The sequence below is a fragment of the Herpailurus yagouaroundi genome, unplaced genomic scaffold, assembly GCF_014898765.1.
Source record: "Herpailurus yagouaroundi ecotype Mexico unplaced genomic scaffold, PumYag 67681, whole genome shotgun sequence".
NCBI classification, from domain to species: Eukaryota; Metazoa; Chordata; class Mammalia; order Carnivora; family Felidae; genus Herpailurus; species Herpailurus yagouaroundi.
The window spans coordinates 4,869,618-4,880,972 of NW_024420481.1; the positions used below are offsets into that span (position 1 = coordinate 4,869,618).

General features: G+C 38.8%; 1 long non-coding RNA gene across 1 annotated transcript; it reads left to right on the forward strand.

Moving 5' to 3' along the window:
• Positions 1–554: 554 nt before the first annotated feature.
• Positions 555–7,802, forward strand: LOC121025549 (uncharacterized). The gene is made up of 3 exons (XR_005788101.1): positions 555–662; positions 1,236–1,779; positions 7,623–7,802. It is a non-coding gene; the product is annotated as an uncharacterized LOC121025549 (long non-coding RNA).
• The last annotated feature ends 3,553 nt before the right edge of the window (positions 7,803–11,355 follow it).

The window sequence follows — 11,355 nt, forward strand, 5'->3', positions numbered from 1 at the left end:
TATTCTAGGAGGAGGGAATCAGATATGCAAAAGCACAAAATCAAGGGAAATAATTAAAAATGGACACTGGGGGCTGTTTCTGTCTCTATTTAGTTCAGTTGTGCCTGTTAAGTACTGGTTGAGGTGAAGGTTCTATAAAAGTCCGATAGGGGCACCTGGGTGGCTCAGTCAATTAAGCATGTGACTTCAGCTCAGGTCATGATCTCGTGGTCCATGAGTTCGAGCCCCGTTTTGGGCTCTGTGCTGACAGCTCAGAGCCTGGAGCCTGCTTGGGATTCTGACTCCCTCGCTCTCAGCCCCTCCCCCACTCATGCTCTGTCACTCTCTGGCTCTCAAAAATAAATAAACTTTAAAAAAAAAATTTTAAAGTCCGATAATCCTCCAAAGACTCCTACTTACCTGTCCTGTCTCTTTGGGGAAGGCAGCAGGTCCAGGTTAGTGCCTTCACACTAGGAGATAAATAGGACCTGTAACCCTCACAGTATTTTGTCTTAGGATCTTGGAACAAAAGGGAAAATATAAAAATATATTTTCTTTTAGTTGTAGGTGTATGCGTTTACAGTAGCATGGAAAAGTAGCTTGGAATTTTAACTGGATGCTTATTGTCCTTGATAATACTCCATTCTGCCACTGTCTTCCATCTTCTTACTAGCTAAATAATTGTAAGTCCGTTCTGCTGTAACGTCTGTTTGTTCCAATGTGATTGATATATCAGTGGACAATCTGAGCATGACATGAATTTTGTGTTTGCTTGAGCATGATTCCATCAGTAAGAAACACCAGGTGAATGCAGAAAACAGCACCCAGCTGAACTGAGCTGTAGGGTAATACACAAAACACACACGTCAAACATATACTAGCCACAGCCATTCACATTTAGTTTTACAACTTTTCATCTGATTTCAGATAACACTCCTTTCACCACTTCACAATAACTCATAATCTGCCATGCCCACATCCACAAGCAAACTTTAGGTTTTTTCAAGTTAAAGTGCCATTTTTATTGTAGTATTTATGTATTTCTTAACCATTAGCATGTGTAAAACTGTGCTGCCTTTCTTACCTGGTTTTTAACATGTTGCTGATATTTTTATTGTTGTTCCTCTAGTCCCATTTTCCCCATAAGCCCTGTGGTTTTTATTGTGTAATTTTGCATAGTGCAGCAATTTTTAAAGAATACATATATCATGTTATAGGAAAACTGACTGTATATATATGTCTTTTAACTTACCTAGGACAGTGAATTTGGGTGGACTTGGCAAAGAATGAAAATCAAGTCAGTGAAGATTCTGTGTTGTGGAGGCAAAAGAAAAAGAAGAGAAACATTCAAGTACAGTGGAGATGCTTATCTTCAGTGGTGAACCATTCAGAGCCTCTATCTGAAGACTCCTTTGGTGGATATACTCACTAATGGCTATTTGGTATTCTAGTGTCTGGGCCTCCTGCTCTTCTGACCTTGAGTATCCTCTTCCATAGCAAACAACTCTTTTTCTTTGGAATATAGTGCAGCGAATAGGGTAGTGAGACATTGTCAAAGAATTTGGACTTTGTTCCCTTGCTTCTCTGATCTTGAGCGAGGCAAGTAGTTCCTGCCAACTTCATATTGCCTCTGAGGACACAACTTTAAGACCTGCCAGGGATTTTTCTTGACTTTGTATCTGTGGCACCTGATGCTGAAGTGGTCATAATCAAGTTCCAAAGTGGTCTGGAGCATTTGCAATACAGAACCTGCTTCTCTTGCTACTTGGACCATATTCAAATCCACGGGAGGAGGCTGGGGTAAGTTTAATTCTTTATTCCTCTTTCTCTTTCTTTTCCTCATTATTCTTTCTCTTCTTCATCTTTATTGAGGCAGTGCCATGTAGTAGTTGAAAATGTAGGTTCTGGGTCTACTGTGTAATGGTTGTATGACCTTAGGCCACTTACTTAACTTGTCTGCACTTCCATTCCCTCATCTTTAAAACTGAGATTATAACAGCACCTAACTCATAGGCTTGTTGTGATGAATGAATGCTATAATCCACGACAAGCACTTAGAACTGAGCTAGTTGCTTTACACACATGTTCTTAATCAATACCTAAAGTCTAAGGAGACTATATCCATTTAGGACCAAGTGGAGATAAAAAAGTGATTCTGGGCTATTAAATTCTGTCAGTGGGGAAATGTAGTTGCATTTGTCCACAATGCTTCAGGACTCAGCTATTGCCTTAAAAAAGGTACAATTGTGATTGCAATTTCTATTTATGGAGCTCATAAGCATTGACCCATTTCTTTCATTAACTACTACTTTACCTTGGGCCATGGCTGCCAATGTAAAGTTGCTTCTATAGACCTTTGAATAAATATTGGATATTTAGGTCACATAACTCTAACAACAGAAACATTTTAGGCTGTCTGACCAGTATATTAAATAAAATGTTAAATGAGACTGTGATCTAACCAGATCACAGAGATTTTTGTCTTTTTGTCTTATATCTCCTCAACATCTAATATAATGGTTCTCAACCATGAGTGATTTTGTACCCCCAGGGGACACTTGGCAATGTCTGCAGTCATTTTTGGTTGTCACGACTGAGGAGAAGGCAGTTGCTCCTGGAATCTAGTGGATAGAGGCCAGGAATTTTGCCAAACATCTTACAAGGCACAGGATAGTCTCCCACAACCACTATACTGCCTGAAATATTAATAGTTCTGGGGTTGAGAAACCCTACTCTAATACAATGCCTAAATACAAGGAATACGGTAGCATCTTGATAAATGTGTATCGAATGGATGAGTGAAGTTTGGGGAACAAAAATGTGATTTGGAGGCAGAGACATGGTTTGGGAGACAATCTCATAAAGGAGTTGCAAGAAAGCCTGGCATTCAGCCATTTGGTGTCAGCATGACACCAAGACTAGTAGTGTTTGCCCTGTTCAGGTATCCAGGAAGATTGGTCTGTGCCTAGTTCATTTGGTTGCTAAATATTTTGAATAACATTCCTGGAAGGTGGTATATTTTTTAGAAGTTCTAGGTAATTGCTTCTGGAAATAAGTTGTCTTAGAAACTTCAGGAAGGGGAAATAGACTGACTTAGGCTTTGGAGAGTAAACAGGAAATGGAGTAAGAAGTGGCTGTGAATAAATCATATTGTTATGGCAGGGATAGAAAAAGTTTACCATTCTGGTGAAAGGGAAAATAAGAGCAATCTATTTCATAGTTCCTCAGTCTAAGGCAAAGCAACAGTCTCCCAAATAGGGAATTAGTAGGGGAAAAGTGAAAAGTAAAATAAAACAAGTTAAAGTGGTTACATGACAAAGGAAAATATGTTATTTTCTGCAATGGGACATTGTCTTAGTCCATCCAGGCTACTATAAAAGAATACCATACACTGGGTGGCTTATAAACAACAGATATTTATTTTTCACAGTTCTAGAGGCTGAGAAATCCAAGGTCCAGCACTGGCAGACTCAGTGTCTAGTGAGGGCCCACTGCCTAGTTTATAGATAGGTGTCTTCTCACTGTGTCTTCATGTGGTCTAAGAGGCAAGGGAGCTCTCTGGTGTCTTTTGTACAAGGGCATTAATTCCATTCACGGAGGCTCTACCTTCAGGATCTAATCACCTTGCAAAGGCCCCACATTGGGAGATGGATTTCAACATATGAATTTTGGGGGGACACAAACATTCCATCTATAGCAGACATCTTTCAGAAATTGTAAGAGTAGCCCAAATAAAGAAAGCATGGGAGCTGCCTCAAAGGTAACTGGTTAAATAAACAATGGTACCACCTTATTATGGAATATTATGTAACAGTTAAAAAGAATATGATAACTCTGTACCTACTAACAGGGAAAATCTCTAAGGCATATTGTTAAGGAGATAAAACAAGCAGAAAATACACTATAATACTTTGGCACTATTTCTTTCAAAGAAAAATCCCTCAAAACAACTTTGTAAATTAAGATATATACAAGAACAAAGATGAATAGGAAAAGGCTTTGAGTGATATAGAGCAAATTGATCATAGTGGTTGTCTCTAGATAGGGGAATAGAATAGGGAGGCAGTGGTCAAGGGGGCCTTTAACTTTATGTGTACCAATTACATTTTTACAAGAATGTATCCATGTGGTATCTGTAGAATTAAAAATATACACAGTGGGAAAACAGAAAATCCATAGACCTAGTGCAGATGTGCAGAAGAATTTTGCAGTCATTTTTGCTTCAAAGAAAGATTTACTACCAGATTCCTGTAAACAGCAACCTTGACTCACAAACGATTTGTTCCCTGCTGCCTTAGGGTAGGAGATGAGGCCTAGTAGCCAGCTAGGCCCAATGCTAAATAAGGAAAGAGAGAGGAATGATTAGGACATATGACCATCAGGGCTTTTTTAAACCAGGTTTGTCAGTGCTGGGTTGGCTGTCCAACCTTTTATTTTCACCCAGAGACCTCAGGTAGTTAGGTCCTGCAGCCTGTCTCCTGTAGCATGCACAGGCCCTGAAAACCTAGGGACTTCATGAAGTGTCCTCACTTTGCCTTATCACTCTGCTAATTGGCTAAGCACTGTGCAGAGGAGCTTGAGTGGGAAGTCTGTGCCGTGTGCAGGAGGTCCTTGGGTCAGGGCCAGGAGTGTTCTAGTCTCCTGTTGGACTGGCTTAATAATTTGTGTTCTTGTTCACCTTACAGAATACAAAGAAGTCTTGAAACTCAGAAATTAGTTTAGTAACAAACTAAAAAAATTGTGGATTTTCTTCCCTCCAGTATGCATTAATAAAAATAATCCACTATCCATGTCTCAACAATTTAGTCATATGTTTTAAAATAATCTCCTAAATATCTACCTAAACAATGACCTATTGGACCATGCCATATTTATTGTGTTAGCAAAACAAGTCATTTTCTTACAATGTCTGTTTGAAGTCCTTCAATATTTCATGTGGAGACATGAGTGCAATTAATTTTATGTGCATGGGCCTTGCCCAGGGAGGATGGGACCGGCTTACTGGGCAGATTGGTATGGCTTGGGACTGAGAGATATTATTAGGTGACTGGCCCTGAGGTCTCAGGACTCCTTAATAAACCAATGTTTGGAAACCTAACACTCATGTGATAAACTAGGCTCCCACTTATCTCTCTCACTTTTGTCTTTTGCCCCTACCTGGCCCCACATTTCTCCTGGTCAACTTTCACTTATGTTTGATTTACCTAGGGAAATAGGATTTAGGAGACAAAGATGGGAGTGGGGAAGGCATAGATTTTTTTATAAAGGGTATGGATTTTCATCTGTTTTGTTCATTATGTATTTTAAGTATCTAGAGCAGTTCCTGTTACACAGTAGTCGCTGTGAATATTTGTTGAATGTACAAATGAAATTACAAATGTCTAGGGTGTTCTAGTAACAGCAAGGAGGCCAATGTGAATAGAATTAGTTGAGCAAGGAAAAGAATGATAGAAAGTGAAATCAGGGAAATATGTAAAGGCTAGTGGTTCACATAGGGTCTTTTAAGCTATAGTACAGACTTGTGATTTTTATTTTAAGCATGATGGGTATTGTTTGGAAGGTTTTGAGCAGTTATGTGACATAACAATAGCTAATATTTATGGTTCCAGGCACTATGCTAGGTGTGTTGGGTGTATCAATTCATATAATCTTCAAACAAATCTACAATATAGCTACTAATATTACCTTTGTTGTAAGGAAGACAGAAAGTTATACAAAGAGATTAAGTTTCTTGGTAAGGTCATACAGCTAGGAAGTTATGGATCTGGAGTTTGAATTATGGCAGTCTAGCTCTGGACTTACACTCCTAGTCTGCTTTGTACTGCCTTTTTGTACATCTGCAAATGATTTGATTTACGTTTTAAATGGCTCCCTCTGGTCACTTTGTTTAGAGCAGATCATACGAAGGGGAAGTGGAGGCAGGGAGACCAGCTGTTGGAGTTTACATGGCAAGAGATAATGGTGGCTTGGTAGAGGAGATGAAGAGGAGACAAATTCTGCATTTATTTTGAAGGCAGTTTGCTGACAGACTGGATGCGGGGTATGAGAGAAAGAGAAAAGTCAAGGATGTTACTAAGATTTGAAGAAAATATATAAATGATTTTTAAAATGATTTAGCTATTGTTGACATAGAAATTCCTGGTGTGCCTGTAAGCACTTACTTTCTTCAAAGTGGACACCAGTGGATGCCTAGTTCTTGATGACAATTGAAACCCCATGGATGACTCAACTTAGTGCTGTGTTTCATGCTTGATCATCCATATGTGAATTGACTATTTTGGAAATGGTACCTCCCCCTCCTCTCCACTGGTCTTCTTGGCCTTGAGTATTTCTCTCCAACATTAGGGGTGGTATTTTAAAGAAATTCTGAATAGTTTCTCTTGTCACTGTCTCACCTTACCTGGTTCAGAATTTTTGGGAGAGGTTAAGTAAGCTTCACTAATGGCATAGTGTTTGGAGTGCTGTGTCCTGATAGTCAATGATGGTTCAAGACTACTGTTCCTACCACTCCAACTTTGCCACACTACATTTGGGCCTACATTTCAATCATTCTTTGCTCTCTGTGTTGACTATCTTCTTTGTGTGCCCCAGTTTTTAGGTCTTTTAGTCCAACTTTGACATCTGGATTTAACTGCATCCAATTGAATCTGCTTTATTCCCTAAATTTCAACTTTTCTTCTCCCCTAACTTGGTCTTAGAACCTTGTCTATTGATGTATACCTTTAGTAAGCCATTATGGAAGCTACTGAAAACACAGGTCAATAATTTTGACCCCCAGTGTGTGGCTAGGCACCAACCAGCCCTTGAAGCTCTAGGCCTTTCTCTACACTCATACATATTCTGTATCCCATTTCCTGAGCTCTCCTCTGGGGTGGATTTAATCCTTGAATCTGTGCTGAGCTCCCAATGTGTTTGTATTTGATTCATGCCGGGCAGTGTTTATATTTAGAGAATAGAATATCCATAAATTTTTTTCATCCTAAAGGGAATGCTGGCACCATTTGAAGAAAGGTAGGTTACCTCATACACTTTGAAAGATTTGTTCTCATTATCAACAAACTGATAAAGTGTCATAGAACAGTGATTTTTTAAACTTTTAAAAGTTGGATAAAATTTTCTATTTGAACCATTTGAAGTGTATTATTTGGTGACATTAAGTACATTCACGCTGTTGTGCAACCATCACCAATTATCCATTTCAAGAATTTTTCCATCTTCCCAAACTAAAATTCCATACCCATTAAACAATATTTCCCCATTACACTTTCCCACCAGCCCCTGGCAACTACCATTCTACTTTCTGTCTTTATGAATTTGATTAGTATAGTTATCTCATATAAGTAAAATCATACAGTATTTGCCCTTTTGTGTCTGGCTTATTTTACTTAGTATAATGTCTTCAAGGTTTATCTCTGTTGTAGCAGGTATCAGAATTTCCTTCCTTTTAAAGGCTGGATAATATTCCATTGTAGATATATATTACATTTTGTTTATCCATTTATCATTGGCTATTGTGAATAATGTTGCTATGACTATGGGTGTAGAAATATCTGTTTGAGCCCCTGCTTCTAATTCTTTTGGGTATATATCCAGAAGTGGAGTTGCTGAATTATGTAGTAATTTTATGTTTAATTTCTTTTCAGGAGCAACCATATCATTTTCACAGCAGTTGCACCATTTATATTCCTACCAGTAATACACAAGGGTACCAATTTCTCCATATCCTCACCAACACTTGTTATTTTCTACTTTTTTATTTATATCCATCCTGATATAGTATCTCACTATGGTCTTCACTTGCATTTCCCTAATAATTAGTGATGATAAGCATCTTTTCCTGTGTTTATTGGCTATTTGTGTATCTTCTTTGAGGAAATGTCTATTCAAGTCCTTTTCCCATTTTTAATTGGGTTGTTTGTATTTTTGCTGTTGGATTTTCAAACTCTTTTAAATTGTATGACTCTGTGTTTAAATGGAATATTTCAACTCAATGTATAAAACAGATTAAAACAAAGATGCCCTGGGTACAGTTGGAGAAGAGATGGAGCCTACCTTTTCACTTTTTATTTCCATGGCAGTTCCTGAGAAAGCTCCTTGACACCCCTAATGCTGTATCTTAGCTCTTTTGAAAAACTACTGCCCCTTGGCATTTAGAAAGGAATCCATGCTTCAGAATATCTGAGGAGACATAGATATGCATAGATAGAGTCACCTCTATGTTTTGCCAACTTCAAATATTGGCCACGACAAGAGAAAATGTGGTGCTTTTTACTGGAGCATGTTAGTATTATTTTGTCACTTAGTTACAAAGACACACATAGCTATCGATCCTTCCACATATCAAGGGAAGCTCATAAATTATTGGGGAAATGTCAACAAAAATGAAGAAAATGACAGAAACTCTTCCAGTCCCAGAGAAAGACATTATTTGCAAATTCATGTCCCCCAGCATCAGGAAAATCCCCAGAGGCAATAGGAATTTGTGAGAGCAAATAAGCCACTGATCATATTGCTATTTATCACAGTTGCTCAATTCTGCTTCAGCCTTCAGACCTTGTTGAATCAGGAGAATTTTTTTAAATAAGAATTTGTGGGGCTTAAAGGGATTTTTGAGTTCCAAAGTAAAGTTCTGAGAATAGTTCTGTTATTCTCAGCTGGCCCTCAGCCAAATGGTTAAGGCCCCTTTGAGGGTCCTACTCCTTGCTTTGGGTGATAACCTCCCAAGATTTTCATGTTGTCTGTGTAGGGTACTCCCACCCATTCTCCATTGGAATTCTCCATCCCATGCCATCTTGTGAAGCAAATTTCCCTTCATAGACAGACCACTTCTGTTTGTGAGCAAATGGGAGGCCAATCAAGATTATAGTACTTTACTTGAGTTCTGAACAACGAGAAATTAAAAGTAATCCAAAGATAACCTAAATTATCACCTTAAAGTCTAGGGTGAAGTACACCCTATATAGATCTATGAGCAAGTGGGCTTTCCATTACTGTGATCCTGTGTTAGAGAGACTTACCCCCTCTCTCACAGCCTGTGCCATTTCAGTATCCTCTACAGGGCCAGGCCCCTCTCACTGTTTGGCAGAAAACAGAGCAGATCACAGCTCCTTTGTAGTCTGCCATATCCCAAGAAGAAGATGTTTGGACAGAACTATGCATCCACATTTCCTTGTCCCAGGCTTTACAACCAGTTAAATTATTTCTCAGTCTCCTCCTCCCTATAGGTATATCGCAACATATGGAAAGAAACATCTGGAGTGGGAAGAAGAGTCTCCCCTGATACTACCCAGTTTATTCTTCTCTTAACTCACTAAGTTTAACTGTTGAGCAATCTCTGTAGAGTGGGGAGGTCAGAAGTTTATGACAGTCCTATTCCCACCTTGATGAAGCTACTTCCCCAATAATCACTGGTCTGCTGCTGATGGGGAATGTACATGGTAGTACACTCAGAAGGCTCTGAAATGTGTCTGAAGACTATATTTAATTAAATTAATATCAAGATCATGCCATGTCCAATGATAAAAATTCATTCTCTATTCTATTAACCTTTTCTTTTCTTTTTTTTTAAATTTTTTAACGTTTATTTATTTTTGAGACAGAGAGAGACACAGCATGAACGGGGGAGAGGCAGAGAAAGAGGGAGACACAGAATCGGAAGCAGGTTCCAGGCTCTGAGCCATCAGCCCAGAGCCCGACACGGGGCTCGAACTCACAGACCGTGAGATCGTGACCTGAGCTGAAGTCGGATGCTTAACCGACTGAGCCACCCAGGCGCCCCACTATTAACCTTTTCAAATGATGTCCAGCTACATTGTCTTAAGTCATCTATCAGATGATATACAGTGTGATCAAAGGACAACATTAAGACACTGTAATAATAATGTGCAACAGTAAGATGCCACTTATTTGAGTACAGCCTGCCATTATCACAATTATAAGGGGACATTTAAGTCCAAATATTAAATTCCCTTGCACTTTTCAGTGGAAGTCCAGAGAAAGTCCAAATTTCTTAAAATCCAAAAAATTAAAGTTCAAAATAAAGCTTTCTTGCTCTTATGAGTAAAAGTTCAAAGAAATTAAGGACCAAAATGTATCCTCCCTATCTCCTCATTCTGCTCAATCCTAACTAGAAAGGTTCCCAAGACCTGTGTCCAATTGGGATTGATCTTCAGCAATTTTAGCCTGTGCTATTACTTACTGGAATGGGCATGGTCACTTCTGGGCCCCAAAGTTTGTATTAGTTCATTGCCAAGTCTCTGATGTTACACAGAGTTCAAAGAATTAATAGAACCTACAAGATAATCATATCACTGGCCCCATAATTTTCAATTAAAAAACAAGCTATGATAGCTACCTTGTGGCTCACATTGATCCCTACTTCCTACAATTCACCCTTTTTGGAATCCTTTTCCTTGTATGTGGGCTGGACCTAGTGTCTTACTTCCAACAAACAGAATATGTCATAGTGATGGGGTATCACTTTAATAATTAAGTTACAAAAAACTGTGACTTCATGTTTCTAGTACTTTCTCCCTCTCTGGCTCTTTTCACTTGTGTGAACTGATAGCTGCCATGTTGTGAGCAGCCCTAGGAAGAGGCCCATGTGGCAAGGAATGAGGACCTCAGTCCAACAGTCTGAAGAACTGAATTCTGACAACAGCCATGTGAGTGAGCTTGGAAGTGGATCCTCCCCCTTGAGGTGAACCTTGAGGTGATTTTAACCTTGGAAAATACTTTGGAACCTGTGAAGGACCCTAACATCGTAGATCCAGCTAAGCTATATCTGATTCCTGACCTACAGAGGTTGTGAGATAAATGTTTTCGTTTTAAGCCACTAAGTTTTGGGGTAATTTGTTATGCAGTGATAGCTAATACACTGGCTAATACCTAAAGAAGTTATTCTGTACAAAATTATATTGACCATATCTAGTACTCAGAATTGCTATATATTGTGGTGAACTCAATGTTATATGAAAATTAAATAATAGATGGAAGGTATCTTGGTTTTAGCTTTGCTAGGGGTGCCAGTCTACCCAAATATCGGGAGTCCATGATCTATGAACGTCAATCCAATTTGGAGAAATTTCTCACTAAGTAGTTAATTTTGGCCTTGTGTATTTAAAATCCAATTGCATAATTATAAAAACTAGACTCTTGGCCTAATGTAAGCCTCTACAAACTGCCAACTTCAAAATATCTTGTCTATATACTGAAGTCCAAGATCTATAACCATGTGCCCTGGCTCCACCCAGAGATCCTTCTCATGTTATTTTAGTCTGCTAATTCTAATTCTAGTCTACTTCTCTATGGTCTTGGTCTAATGTGTCAGGTGTTTGGATTGAAGGAAGTTCAACGAATAAAACCTTGAATTCTAAA